This window comes from Maniola jurtina, chromosome 12, assembly GCF_905333055.1.
Source record: "Maniola jurtina chromosome 12, ilManJurt1.1, whole genome shotgun sequence".
NCBI lineage: Eukaryota > Metazoa > Arthropoda > Insecta > Lepidoptera > Nymphalidae > Maniola > Maniola jurtina.
The window spans coordinates 2,594,931-2,609,136 of NC_060040.1; positions in this window are offsets into that span (position 1 = coordinate 2,594,931).

A 14,206-nucleotide genomic window follows, 5' to 3' on the forward strand; every position below is an offset into this window, starting at 1 on the left:
TAAAGCCTATAGAAGCAATAGAGAGGATACAGCGCAAGTTTATTAAACATTTAAACTTTCGTACTTACTTTGAACCTTCCGACTATAAAGAAAACTGTAAACACTATAATATACAAACTTGTGGGCAAAGGAGGCAAATAGCTGACATGTTAATGCTGTATGATATTATTAACGGTAAGATTGACAGTCCTCATCTTTTATCCAAAATACAATTAGTTGCACCCCCAAAACGCACTCGGCATACATCACTGCTTCACGTTGCTTTTAAAAGAAAAAAATACTCCCAGAACTCTGCTATAGCTAGAATAACTCGCACCTATAACAAACATTACTCTGAAATTGACGTTTTTCGCTATACTAAAAAGACATTTAAGCGACACATTTCACAACTCCACAAATAATTTTTTTTTTTCTCTTACACGCAAGTGCAACATACTTAACATCATCTCACACGCACACGCACACACTCACATACACACACACACTCACACACATACACACATTCTTGTTTTTACCTAAAACAATTAATTCGTTAAATGCTTCATAATTATATTCAATATTATTATTATGTTATTTTTTTTTTTTTCATTTAGGCTACCTGAGATACTGTTTTTTTTTTATACGTATAAAATTATTTATTTATTTCCTTAACCTACTTTTGATATATTTACTTAATTAATTCTTGTTTTTTTTTCTTTATTATCTAACTATGTATCACTCACTCAGACAAATTATTATAATTATTATTTTCGAGAAAATCTGTAATTAGCCATATTTATCGATGTAATTAGTATTAAGACTCTTATTAGTATTACCTCGCTGTAGATTTTCCTTTTTAACCGACTTCCAAAACCGATTTGGAAATTTTTTTTTTGTTTGAAAGGGTATACTGTGCAAGTGGTCCCATATAAATTTGGTGAAGATCTGATGAATATCTTCGGAGATGGAGAACAGAACTCCTCAATGGATAGGAGCAAATTGCTCGCGATCAGTGTAATAGCTTAGTAAACAGTAGGGTTTTAACTGGGCACAGCATATTATAGTACAGTGGGGCCACTAAAAATTGTGAAATAAAAAAAATTCAAAAGAAAAATAAAACCGACTTCAAAAACGACAAACACTAAAAAGTAAAAAATAACTTTTGTTTAGCTACACGTGTAATGCACCTAGGTATGAAGTCGGGCGAGCTTCACTCTTGGATTTCTAATTTTGTTTTAATATGCTCGCTCGACTTCATACCTAGGTGCATTACACGTGTAGCTAAACAAAAGTTATTTTTTACTTTTTAGTGTTTGTCGTTTTTGAAGTCGGTTTTATTTTTCTTTTGAATTTTTTTTTATAAATAAAATAAAAATATTTATTTAGCCTACTTATCTAACTATTTTGTCGACTGACTGTTTTGCCATTTGACTCGCTCTGTTATCTTTTCATTCAGGACCTTATTCGCAAAAACACTCTGGATAGCACAGACCAGACCGTGTGAAATCGAGATGATTAGATTTCGTTCTAGATCCTAGTTTTTATTAGTTATAACTAGTTTTAAGCCTTCAGTGAGAACTAGTTTTTACAGGAAAGGTTTTGACTGAAGGAGAAATTGATTCACTGACGTATCAACAGCTTGTATGTAGATTTTCTATGTAATGTAGACCCCTGGCCCGGTGTCACTAAGAAAAGATTTCCAGAAATTCTCTTCAAACGAGACCGGCGGCTATACTTAGCTGGTTTTGGTATGTTATTTTGGATCATCGCTGTTTTGGAAAGTATGAGTTGATAATCTAAACATAATAGACATTTCAGCTTTTAAGCCACCAATTTAGTCATCAGGGATGACAATTTATCATTAACGTTCTAATTAAAAGCGATGTAATCGCCGATAAACTTGTCAATATTCCGTATTATGAGCTTCGTAAACAAGTCGGGTGACTATGAATTGGGGGTATGGAAACTAAATGTTATCATCATTATGATTAACCCATCGCCGGCCCACTACTGAGTACGATTCTCCTCTCAAAATGTGAAGGGTTTAGGCCAAAATCTGCCACGCTGGACAAGTGCGGATTGGCAGACTTCACACACCTTTGAGAACATGATGGAGAACTCTCAGTTTCTCAGGCGTGCGGTTTCCTCGCGATGCTTACCTTCACCGTTAAATCAAGTGATATTTAATTGCCTGAAACGCACAACTCCGGAAAGTTAGAGGTGCGTGCCCGGGATCGAACCCCTACCTCCCGATTAGAAGGCGGACGTCTTAACCACTAAGCGTTCATGGCAATAAAATAAATCTAATCTCTATATCAATTTTTATTTGAAACATGTTTAATTTTTTATATCAACTATGCTTTTGTTTTCGATGAACATGACTTTTATGTAAAAATACCTTCTGCCCAAAAAAGGTTTTTTTTTTAAATAAATATATCTCATTGATTTCGCGACTAAAACTTCTCAAGAATTTTAATCGCACATAGATTGCAATTTTTAAAATATAAAACTTTTTCACCAATTAATTTGATGTGAAAATTTTTGAATTTTTCGGATCATCTGCTTTGTTCATAGAGATTTATCTAAAACTTAGAGCGGCCATTAAAAATATGTTTCACATATTATATTATTGTGCTGCTTCGAAATTTTTGAACGTCAAAAGTTATTAAAGCGATTTTTTTTTAAATGTGCTGTAATTGCGCTATTATATTTGGCGTACCCTGACTTGGACATATACTCTATTTTTATTTTATTAGAACTAGTGTAAAAAACTACTTAAAGAAATTAGTCTTCTGGACGTGCGAAACTGTTTCCCGATTTCCATCAAGACAAGGAAGATGATAACAAAAATGTTGACCTCAGGTATAATATAAGCTATCTGTTTTTTACACACTACTTCCAAGAGATATAGCCAAATGGCTCCTTTTTTCTTTTCTTTACTTTATCCTATCTGACACTAATACACTTTTAAATATCTTTGGATTTGTAATTAATATCGGCCATTGATTTGGGTTCAGTGAAAAATGGCGAAAAACGACGTAAAAAATTATGCCTGAACAGATTAACTGTAGGCCGAATTAATATCGAAAAGGTCGTGCCGTTATATCAACCTTTTTGATTGATTGATGAAAAAATTTGTAATCCGGGATATTCATATTTTTTACGACAGATTAAGAACTTATTGATAACTCATGACGATACAGCCTCTTAATTCATTGCCAGTCCACTACTGAACACGGGTCTCCTGTCAGGATAAGAATGGCTTACCCCTATAGTCCACCCTGCTGGCCAAGTGCGGTGCATCTACTTCTCACACCTTTGAAAAGATTATAGAAAACTCTCAGGCATGCAGGTTTCCTCACATAGCCTAGAGATTAAGACTTCGTGGGTCTTCGTCGTGGGTGGGTGGACCTCCAATTCGTGGGTCCGAGGTTCAATCCTGGGTATGCATCTCTAATTTCTCGAAGTTTTTTGTGAATTGGCTGTAACGGTGAAGGAAAATATCGCGAGGAAAACTGCGTACCTATCTGAGAGGTCTCCATAATAAAGTTATATGAAGTCTGCCAATCCGCACTTATAGCCATGTGGTGATCCCGTTCTTAGTAATAGACCGATGATGGCTTGCTACGATGAATGAAAATAACCAAATAGAACCAACCTGGTTTCAAATCCAAGTCGATCGTAGGTCCACCACGTTTCAAAGAATAGCTTTAGTTTTAAACTGACGTTATGTTATCCATTATCTCCTTCACCTATTTAACTTTCAAAAAGTACTTACTCTTTGGTTCCATAATATTACACTTATACATTATTACTTTATTTTATATTCTTACACTTTCTAAATAAATATTTCTTTAGCAACTTTGTTCGGGTCAGTAATTAATATAGTTTATGTTTGCTTAAGTTCAGTTATAAATTATTTTAATGAACCCGCAAAGTCGTCCGTTCGAAAATATTTGAAAAGCTCTGCATTTAACATTTTTCGCTAATCTTCCCTGGCTGCTTGGCCGCTCCTCGGGCCGCTAATTAAAACTTTGAAGTGGGTTGGGAGTGGGTGACTCGGAATAAATCCACTGTCATGTCTACACTGCTCACTGAGCTGGTTAACTGATACACTTTAATATGCACTTGAAAGAAGTTTATATTAAGTTAAGCACAGGCAATATTATAGCAACTTCGTTCGCGTGGATTAAAGTTTTTTTTTAATCCTGTGGCAACGACCTCCCTGGCACAGTGGTGGTTCACTTAATGTTAACTGTCTACCAAGTGGGTTATTTTCCAACGCTGCATTTTCCTATGCGAAGTCACCATTATAGCACCTTGGGACTGGAAATTCTATCGGTTTTTTTAACTATGTGCCCTGCCTATAGACATTTCAGATTCGCAACTGGCTGAGCTATGTTGGTTACTCTGGTTCTCCTACGGATCTCCTCATTTCTGATTTGATCACGTAGGAAAACTCCAAGCACAGCTGTCTCCATCGCCCGCTGAGTTACTCTGAGGTCCAACTATAGGCCTCAGAGTACTACACATGGTTCGAGACATGGTCTACTAAGCAACCATGTCTCGAATCCATATAATATGATCCTTATAATATGGTCTTTAAGCACTGAGGAATTTCGGATATATGTAGTTATAGATGGAAGATACTTACTTTGTTTTATGATATTGTTTGACTTCGGCTTTCTATGAAGTATAGTCCCAAGTCACGAAAAGCGATCCTTTTAAAATAACAAAACCATCTGCCGCAAACTTCGAACCCGGCCATAAATCCAGCTCTCCGGGGACCTGATTCCTAACTTTATCCCGAATTTCCTACCGCCGCGCTGTATACAAGAAACAAAGTACGATTATTGGTTTTCACTAACTTTTCACAACTTGTTTATTTTACGCCTTTATCTGCGAATCTATTGAAAGTTTTGTAGAGAACTTTCTATTTTTTTGGTGATGCGAGTGTTGTTTGAACTTATATAATAGGCAACGACCTAAAGAGGAATATAATTATTTACTTTTTCTCTATTTTCATTTTTGATTTAAATTTCATAGGTCAAAAGAAATTTCATCATCAACTTCGCTGTGAGATTGTTCAGTTGTATCAGTTATTTCGTCTTCTTTGCCCTTTTCTAGGGTACACTCTTTGTCATACACCCATTTCCTGTCATTTTTTTTCATCTCAGTCTAGGTGTCTTGGCTCTAGGGAACTGGAGATCATCTCACACTGCGCTTTTGGGTACGCGTTCTCCACCCAGACCAGAACATGCACTCAGCAGCCATCAATTCTGCGCCTAACATGAGCTGCCCATGGCCTAATCCTTTGAGCTATGTCGGTTGATTTAGTACTAGGTATGAATTTCTGTGAGGTGGAAAATTGATAGTTTTTTATTATGACTACAAAATAAATAATTATGCTTGCGTTGCAGAATTTAATCGATACCTACTTGTCAACAGCTTTTAAGCCACACAATTTAGTCAATACGATGGAATTTCCCTGATGAGCGTTTTAATTAAAATCCATGTAAACGACGATAAATTCGTCAATGCTCTTTATGGAACGCCAGTTCATTGAGGGCGACCATGTTTTATGAAATTGATAGATCGTCCCATTTAAATTTTTAATTTAGAGCCTCAATAGCTCAACCGGTAAAGGAGTGGACTGAAAACCGAAAGGTCGACGGTTCAAACCCCGCCCGTTGCACTATTGTCGTACCTACTCCTAGCACAAGCCTGACGCTTAGTTGGAGAGGAAAGGGGAATATTAGTCATTTAACATGACTAATATTCTTTTAATGAAAAAAAATAAAAAAAAAATGGCCTCGCTCTTCATATAAAAAAATTGTATTGTCCAGCTGCAGTGATGCTTATAACTTCTTCACTTTGTAGCAGTTTCACCAATGTTTAGAATAGGTCCGCCACGTCACAACTTCTTTAAAAGAATATTAGCCATGTTATTCATGACTTAAATTCTTTTTTCCCCTCCAAATAACCGTAGAGCTTGTTCCAGGAGTAGGTACGACAATAGTGCTATGGGTTAGAATCACCGACCTTAGAATTCAGTCTGCTCCTTAACCGTTGAGCTATTGAGGCTTTTTTAGTCAATCATTTCTGATTTAATCACTTAAAGAAGTTCCAAGCATGGCCCAAAGCTCGTTGAATGAGTCTGAGCGTTCCAATGAGACCCATAGTTTGTGACTGTTTCTCGTAACACGCACTATTTGAAGACTTTGATCTTCAATACTATTAACAATCATACATTAGTGAATAGGGATCAAACAAAAAAGAAAAACCATTTTTAGTCACAATATTTTCTGCATAATAAATACATACGTATTTTCTCTTTACAATATTTACATATTACATATTTACATATTGTAAAGAGAAAATATCGTGAAGAGATGTATGTATTTAGTTAGTTTATGTTGGTAGGGAGGTAACTAAGTTAAGTTTATGTGAAAAACTAAATAAACGGATTTAAAAGAAAAATCTTTCCAATCAACTTTTTATATTAACAATAAAATAAATTGCTTACGTGAGCAAGTTGGAAAATACGTGTCCACGATGCCACGATAGCTTTTAATATCTATAATATTTTCAGAGAACAAGGAAAATAAATTTAATATTATATTATGGCTTGTTGTAAATCTGTTGTACCTATACAATCTTTAAACTAAACTAAACTACATGTCCACTGTTGAGCATAGGCCTTTAAAGGCCTTTAGGCTTTAAAAGGGATTGTAATAAGTACCTATATCTCATCATTTAAGTTAAAAAAATTTTCAAAAGAAAAATAAAACCGACTTCAAAAACGACAAACACTAAAAAGTAAAAAATAACTTTTGTTTAGCTACACGTGTAATGTACCTAGGTATGAAGTCGAGCGAGCATATTAAAACAAAATTAGAAATCCAAGAGTGAAGCTCGCCCGACTTCATACCTAGGTACATTACACGTGTAGCTAAACAAAAGTTATTTTTTACTTTTTAGTGTTTGTCGTTTTTGAAGTCGGTTTTATTTTTCTTTTGAAATTTTTTTATTTCACAATTTTTAGTGGCCCCACTGTACTATAATATGCAGTGCCCAGTTAAAACCCTACTGTTTACTAAGCTATTACACTGATCGCGAGCAATTTGCTCCTATCCATTGAGGAGTTCTGTTCTCCATCTCCGAAGATATTCATCAGATCTTCACCAAATTTATATGGGACCACCTGCACAGTATACCCTTTCAAACAAAAAAAAATTTTCCAAATCGGTCCAGGGGTTTTTGAGTAATCGGGGAACATACATAAAAAATATAAAAAAAAAAAAAGATTCCGACGAATTGAGAACCTCCTCCTTTTTTGGAAGTCGGTTAATGATTGTGTATTTACAGAGTTAGCCACATTGTCGACTATTCAAATACGTATGGTGACTCTACATGTGAAATATTATCGTAACAAAAATCCCGATGTTCAATAAACATGCGACTGCCAAACATAAATATCGAATTCATGTTATTTTAAAGAGAATATCCGATCATTCTGATACAAAACATAATTATTTTAATTTCCATTTACATTAATTAATATTCATTAAAAGGACGGTTTGTATTTTTTTTGGGGCAATAATTTTTAGGGTCCCTTCCGGTATAATAATAGTAATAGGGTCTCATTATTATTATTATACCGTTAATTAGATGATGTTCGAGACATCGTCCGCATGGATTTCTGTTTAATACAAGTGTAATTCTTGTCAGAACTCTTTTATTATCCCACCGTAAAAAGCCCTACATCTTTAACTACGTGCAAAAATTCATGCAAAAAATAACGTTGCTCCATTGCGGCGTGATTGAAGGACAAACCAACCGACACACACTTTCGTATTTATAATATTCATCATCATCGTCATCAGCCTGTGGATATCCACAGTTGGACCCAGGCCTTCGCTAAAGAGCGCCACCACACCCGGTACTCAGCTTTATCCAGCCACTTCCCGCCAGCCGCTTTATATCGTCGGTCGTGCTGGAGGGCGTCCCCATACTACGCTTGCTTATACGCGGTCTCCACTCAAGGACTTTCCGGCTCCAACGGGCATTATATTAGTAATTCTGATTCATTTTTTTTGAAAAGAACTATATATAAGAGCTGGTAAATAGTTTGCTAGTGCTAATACTTTGATAGTGCAAAATAAAAGAAAGATAGAATTTAATATTCAGTGAAGAGGTTCGGGTTACCGTTTTCGTCGCGTCAGCACTCGTCGACGGTCTACGGTGATCCAATAAGATCGCAAGGCTGTGCCGTGCAGTCTCGCCGGGTGCTCTATATTGGTGTTTTACGGGTTCTGTAAAAGGGCGGTTTGTGCCCTTATAAAACAATTTCAAAAACTAAATTTAGATTGCTACCGAAGGATAAACTGTTGATATTTACTTGTAAAAAAATATTTTTTTTTTCACTAGCTGATACCCGCTACTTCGTTTGCGACAGGTGATAGTACTGATGATTACTGATACGAAACCATAAAAAAATACGATTTTTTTTGAAAAAAATCGTATTTTTTAATCGTTCATAATATAATGCAAATAAAACATCTGACTGACGCTAGAGGTCAACGAACGTTCCGAAAATAGATTTTCGAAGTTATTACCGCGTCGAAGGTGGGGCAATGATCTGAGTTTTGCACGCTATACAATGCGGGTTTGAAAAAACACCAAATCACTAAAACTACAAGATAAGGCAAATGGTTATTAGCATAGGATTGATGTTAAGGTAGGTAGTATAATAATAATGCTAAGTTTTTATTTGCGTTCTGGTTACACACTGTATATTCCAGTACAAGTGTAAATTAAAAATTTATAACACCCCCGACAAAATGAATGTTACAGTAACTAGAAAAGGGCTGATAACTTTCAAACGGCTGAACCGATTTTCTTCGACTATATCTAAGAACACTCTCGATCAAAGCCACCTTTCAAACAAAAAAAACTAAATTAAAATTGGTTCATTCGTTTAGAAGCTACGATGCCACAGACAGATACACAGACACACAGATACACACGTCAAACTTATAACACCCCTCTTTTTGGGTCGGGGGTTAAAAATAGGTAGCATGATAAACATTGCAATTAGATACTATCGTACCTATGTGTTAACTAAAATTGTGTTATAACGTACCTAACGCTATTTCTATTCAAATATATTGACCGGCGATATTAGAAGATTTATGAAAGCTATAATTTTCCAGATTTATAGTCGATTCAGGATGCCTATTACAGCATAAAGTGCACCACTAAAGCATATTTGGGCAAATATTATCGGTTAACAGAAATATTGCCTGCAGTATCGAAATTATAATAATAATAATATAATAATAATATCTTTATTTATTTAAGCAACAAAGGCCCACAATATTATGTTAGTAAACATCTTAACCTATGTTAGTAACTAAATTATAATGTAATGTATGTTAGTCAGATACTTATTCTATGTTAGTTAATATAATTAATATACTTATTAACTAATGCAGACATCCAGTGCGCTTTGAGAGCGCTGTCCTGTCTGTCTGCTATCACCTTCAGGATAATGTTGGGACTTCTCTCCAGCCTGCTTTTAATTGAGGCGATCCGTTTCCGCATTATTGCGAAGAAACCGTCTACACGGTTCTCCGCAAACATACCGGACGCGCTACAGTATCGAGGCAGACCCAACATTATTCTGAAGATGTTATTATACTGGACTCGGAGAGCGTTTATAGTTTTTTGGGTATAGTCAACCCACAGACTGCACGTGTAGAAGCTCTGACAAAAGGACTTGAACAAAGTGACCTTAACTTCTTTTGAGTAGTTTATTATAGTAGGGATATTTCAAATAATAGTTAATTAATAGTGCGTGCTCCAGAATTTCTAAACCTTTCTAATATTGCAACTAATGGTATAATATAACAATGCAGTCTAATAATTAAGAGCTTACAAGTAAATTAGAACTAAATTTGCAGACCCCCCATGAAGAATGGATTTTCATAAAAACATTCGAGTGAAGCTGCCGCGGATCTGCTAGTAATAAAATGCATGAAAGAAAGCATGATTTTATGAGATTCAAAAGGTAAAAGGGTAGAGATCACGTCATGAAAAATTTGCCACTCAATGTCTAAATCTTCGATCTTATATGCATCTTATCTAACTCATGTTATACAGCTGTTTAAGTCTAGAAAACCTTTCTCTGCATTGTATTCCTCATTTCTGAGGGTCGTTACTCCTTTCCATTATTTACTTACACAATGACAGAAGCTTTCTTGGTCTTGTCTTTCCGCATAAAACTCGACAGCGAACGAGATTTCGACGTTAAAAGACATCCCCATATCTAAAGTAGCTATTTTTAGCTATCGTGATTTATGAAAAAGAAAATTCTCTAAAGTTAGCATTTTTTTCATTTTAAAGTTAGCATTCATATGATATTCTTTAGAAAATAAACCAGCGTTAAACCAAATTACCTACGAGCATTTTACATTCATAATAGTGCAGAAAATGAGCGCTAACTTAAATTTCAGCACAATTTCAGCTGGATATATTTTATGAAAATGACACCCCCGACAGACTAATTATGTCCAAACCATCTATTCGCCTGCGAGCATATGAAGATAAAATTATATTCAGGCTTGGACTACATCGTAAAAAACTTAGCATCAACTAGTTTCGTGTTGAAGTTGGTCCTTATTAACATAAACTTCAACTAAGTAAGGATTTTTAGGAATTCTATGTGAGTAAAGCTTGGACGGGTCAGCATATATTTATAAAGAGAAATTGACTGACTGGCATGTTATGGTACAGCTTAAGATCTAGAAACTTGAGATATTCAATACAGATTTTTTCTATATAACGTAGACCGCCACTAAGAAAGGATTTTCAGATATTCTACCTGAGCAAAGCCTGGACTGGCCAGCTAATTTGCTATAAAATCTATTCCTGACTTCAGTGTAGAAAATATCGTATGTCGTCGTAGTCAAACGATAGACGACTATTCTGGACTTAGGTCTGAACTTGTATAGACTTCTACACGCCTCGGTCTTACCCTAGAGGGGATTTGACAAACGCTGCTTTCCGTTGTAAGGTCGCCATTCTAACACCTTGGGATCCCAACATTTATCAGTTCTTCGAATTATATGCTCCACCCATTGCCACTTCAGCTTGGCAGCCCGTTATGATATGTCATTTAGGTAGGTACTTCGAATCTTCCACGGATCTCTAATTTGATGATAAAACCCGGAACGAGAAAATTCGCAGAAGAACAAACGCGACCGACATAGCTCAAAGGATTAGCAAGCTGCAGTGGCAATGGGCAGGTCATGTCTGTCGCAGAACCGACGGCCGATGGGGCAGACGTGTTCTGGTGTGGAAACTACGTACCGGTAAGCGCAGTGTGGGACGACCTCCAACCCGCTCGACTCATGACCTGAAAAAGGTAGCGGGGAGCGGGTGGATGAAGAAGGCGGAGGGCCGTGTTTGGTGGCGCGCTCTTGAAAAGGCCTATGTCCAGCAGTCAGTAGTGGACAGGATGATGGACTGGAAATGGGAATGGAGATTCAGAGAAACTCCGAGCATAGTTTGCTCAATCACCAGTAACCGTTTCGGTGAGTGTGTTCCTACCTTTACATCACTCCATCAAATACGTTACCAGAATTATTCATAGTGTAGCACGCGTCTCATTTTCAAGCCATTACGTCGCATCGGGTAACGAGTTCATTGGGGGTAACATCGGCTGATTTGCATATGCATGCAACCGAGTAAAGCCGGTCTGTTTATCTAGTTAATTGCTCATCCCGTGGCGATGAAAGTTATATCGGTTGGACACTCGACCTCCTTATTTGGTTGGCAACTGCACTTGACATAAAACACCCGATGAAATATCTGCGATATCTCATTTATTTATTTACTCAATTATACCATTCGAGGCTGATAGAGGGCTCTCTCCGTCACTAGTTTCATACAATCGTAGTTCCAATTTCATTTGAACATTAAGCAACCAAAGTCCATGAAATTTTGCAGACATATTCTAGAAACTAATATCTATGTCTGTGGTTTTCCAGATTTCTGTTAAAATATTCGGTTTCAAAGTTACGCGGTCTTAAAAAATTTCATACAAATCATTGAGCCCCTGTAATTTTAAAACTACATATTTTTAGAAAAATCTAAAACACCACAGACACAGATATTAGTTTCTAGAATATGTCTGCAAAATTTCATGGACTTTGGTTGCTTAATATTCAAATGAAATTGGAACTACGATTGTATGAAACGAGTGATGGAGAGAGCCCTGTTAATGTTGTGAGATTAGATCAATTAAAGACATTTATATAAAACTGAAGGCCTCGTGTGTCTACTTTATAGTCCATATAGTTTATTTTTAAATGGCTGTAACACACAAACAGATAGGCGGATCGACGAACAGACGGAACTAGACCGAAGCCAATACTTATGAGTAAAGTGTATGCAGTTATGACTTATCAATTCTTTTAAAATTTTGCCTTGTTTAATACTTACAACGTACCTAGAATCCATCATTAATTCCTGTAAAGACAATGGTATAATAAGGCTTTGTTGGCTTAATTGCTAAGCACTCCGCGTTCCCTTCGGCTTCCGTGGGGTAAAACTGACCAGACCAAGCCGAAAACCGTATAAAGGGATTTTGTACATTGGCTTAACCTCTGAAAATAATAGGTAAGTTTGAAGAAAATACACAATTACTTAAATTATTTTAAGAAAAAAAACCTTATTTGAAAGCAATAGATATAAGCAAATGATGACATTTTTAGTAAGTACCTACCTGTAAAACATTAAAAATTCTAACGGATCTCAGGCCTTCCAAAAATCTTGAATAGAGTCTTAGACTGTAATAATAAAGTGATGTGATGGGGCTAGAATTCAAAGAGAATAATTAGATAAAAATCATGACTTTTTATTTAATTTAACCTGTAAGTACTGCCGACACTACCAAGAAGTAAAGACAAAAGACCCATCAAAAGGTCAGTGAAAAAGAATTTGATGAATATTTTCTGAAAATGTTAGTGCAACATTGAATAACCACCATAATAATGGTCTATAGTTATTGTACTACTGTGTATGTGTTACTAAATGGGCGCAATTAAAATAGAAAGTTGTCGTCGATTTCGTCCCCTGGACACCATTTAATCACACGTTCTATACCATGTATGAAGTTGTTAGAGAATTTATTACGACGGCCATAGTTCTTGGTTATGTGTTTTCGGCTTAAAATATGGGCATGGCATTTAATTATCTGTGACAGAGAGCTGCTACGTCTAGAGATGGTAATATGCTGCAAAATTGCCCCTGACCGGTGAACAATCATCATCATCATTGTCAACCGATAAACGTCCTGACTGCTGGACGTAGGTCTCTTGTAGGGACTTCTACGCGCCACAGTGTTGCGCCGCCTAAATCCAGTGGCTCTCTACGATTCCTTTGGTGTCGTCAGTCCACCTAGTGGAGTCTTCCAATGTGGCGCTTAACGGTGCGAGCCGCCATCCTTGGGACACCAATGTCTATCGATTTTTTGAGCTAGATGCCCTGCCTATTGCAACTTTAGCTTCGCACCCCATTGAGCTATGGTGATACTCTGATTCTCTCTCTTCTGATTTATTTACGTGAGAATCTTCAAGCATAGCTCGCTCCATCGTCCGCTAAGTGACACTTTCTTATGAGACCCATACGTGACCCTTATGGAACAAAATATTCTTTTGAATTTTGATGACAAGCGATGAGCGTTTTCTTTAATCGTATGGTGTATGAGCTCTATGTCTCTATGGTCTATAACTCTATGTTTATGGGTAAAAGGGCCCAACTTTGGGGAGTGGGGGTGTTATGGGGCGCTTGGGACCGTGCTGATGCATAAATTATACAATTGTCGGTTTTAATTTCACCCGCAGGGTCAGCGTTTCGTTTCAATAAAGTGCTTGAGTAATTATTTGCCTGCTGATACTTGGTTTTTGTTTGATAAACCTCCCCCTTTTGGATTGTTTTCGTAATGGCCGTTAACTATTGCTATTCGTTTGCTGATTTCCGGTTGTTAACTCTCCGTCTCTCTCTCTACCGAAAAAAATCTCTGCGTGATCAAATCAAAAATGACGAGATTCGCACGAGAACCAGAGACGTCGTAGATCAAGCTGCAGTGGCAATGGCACATAGTTCAAAAAACCGATAGACGTCCCAAGGTGCTGTAAAGGCGACGTCCCACTGGAAAGCA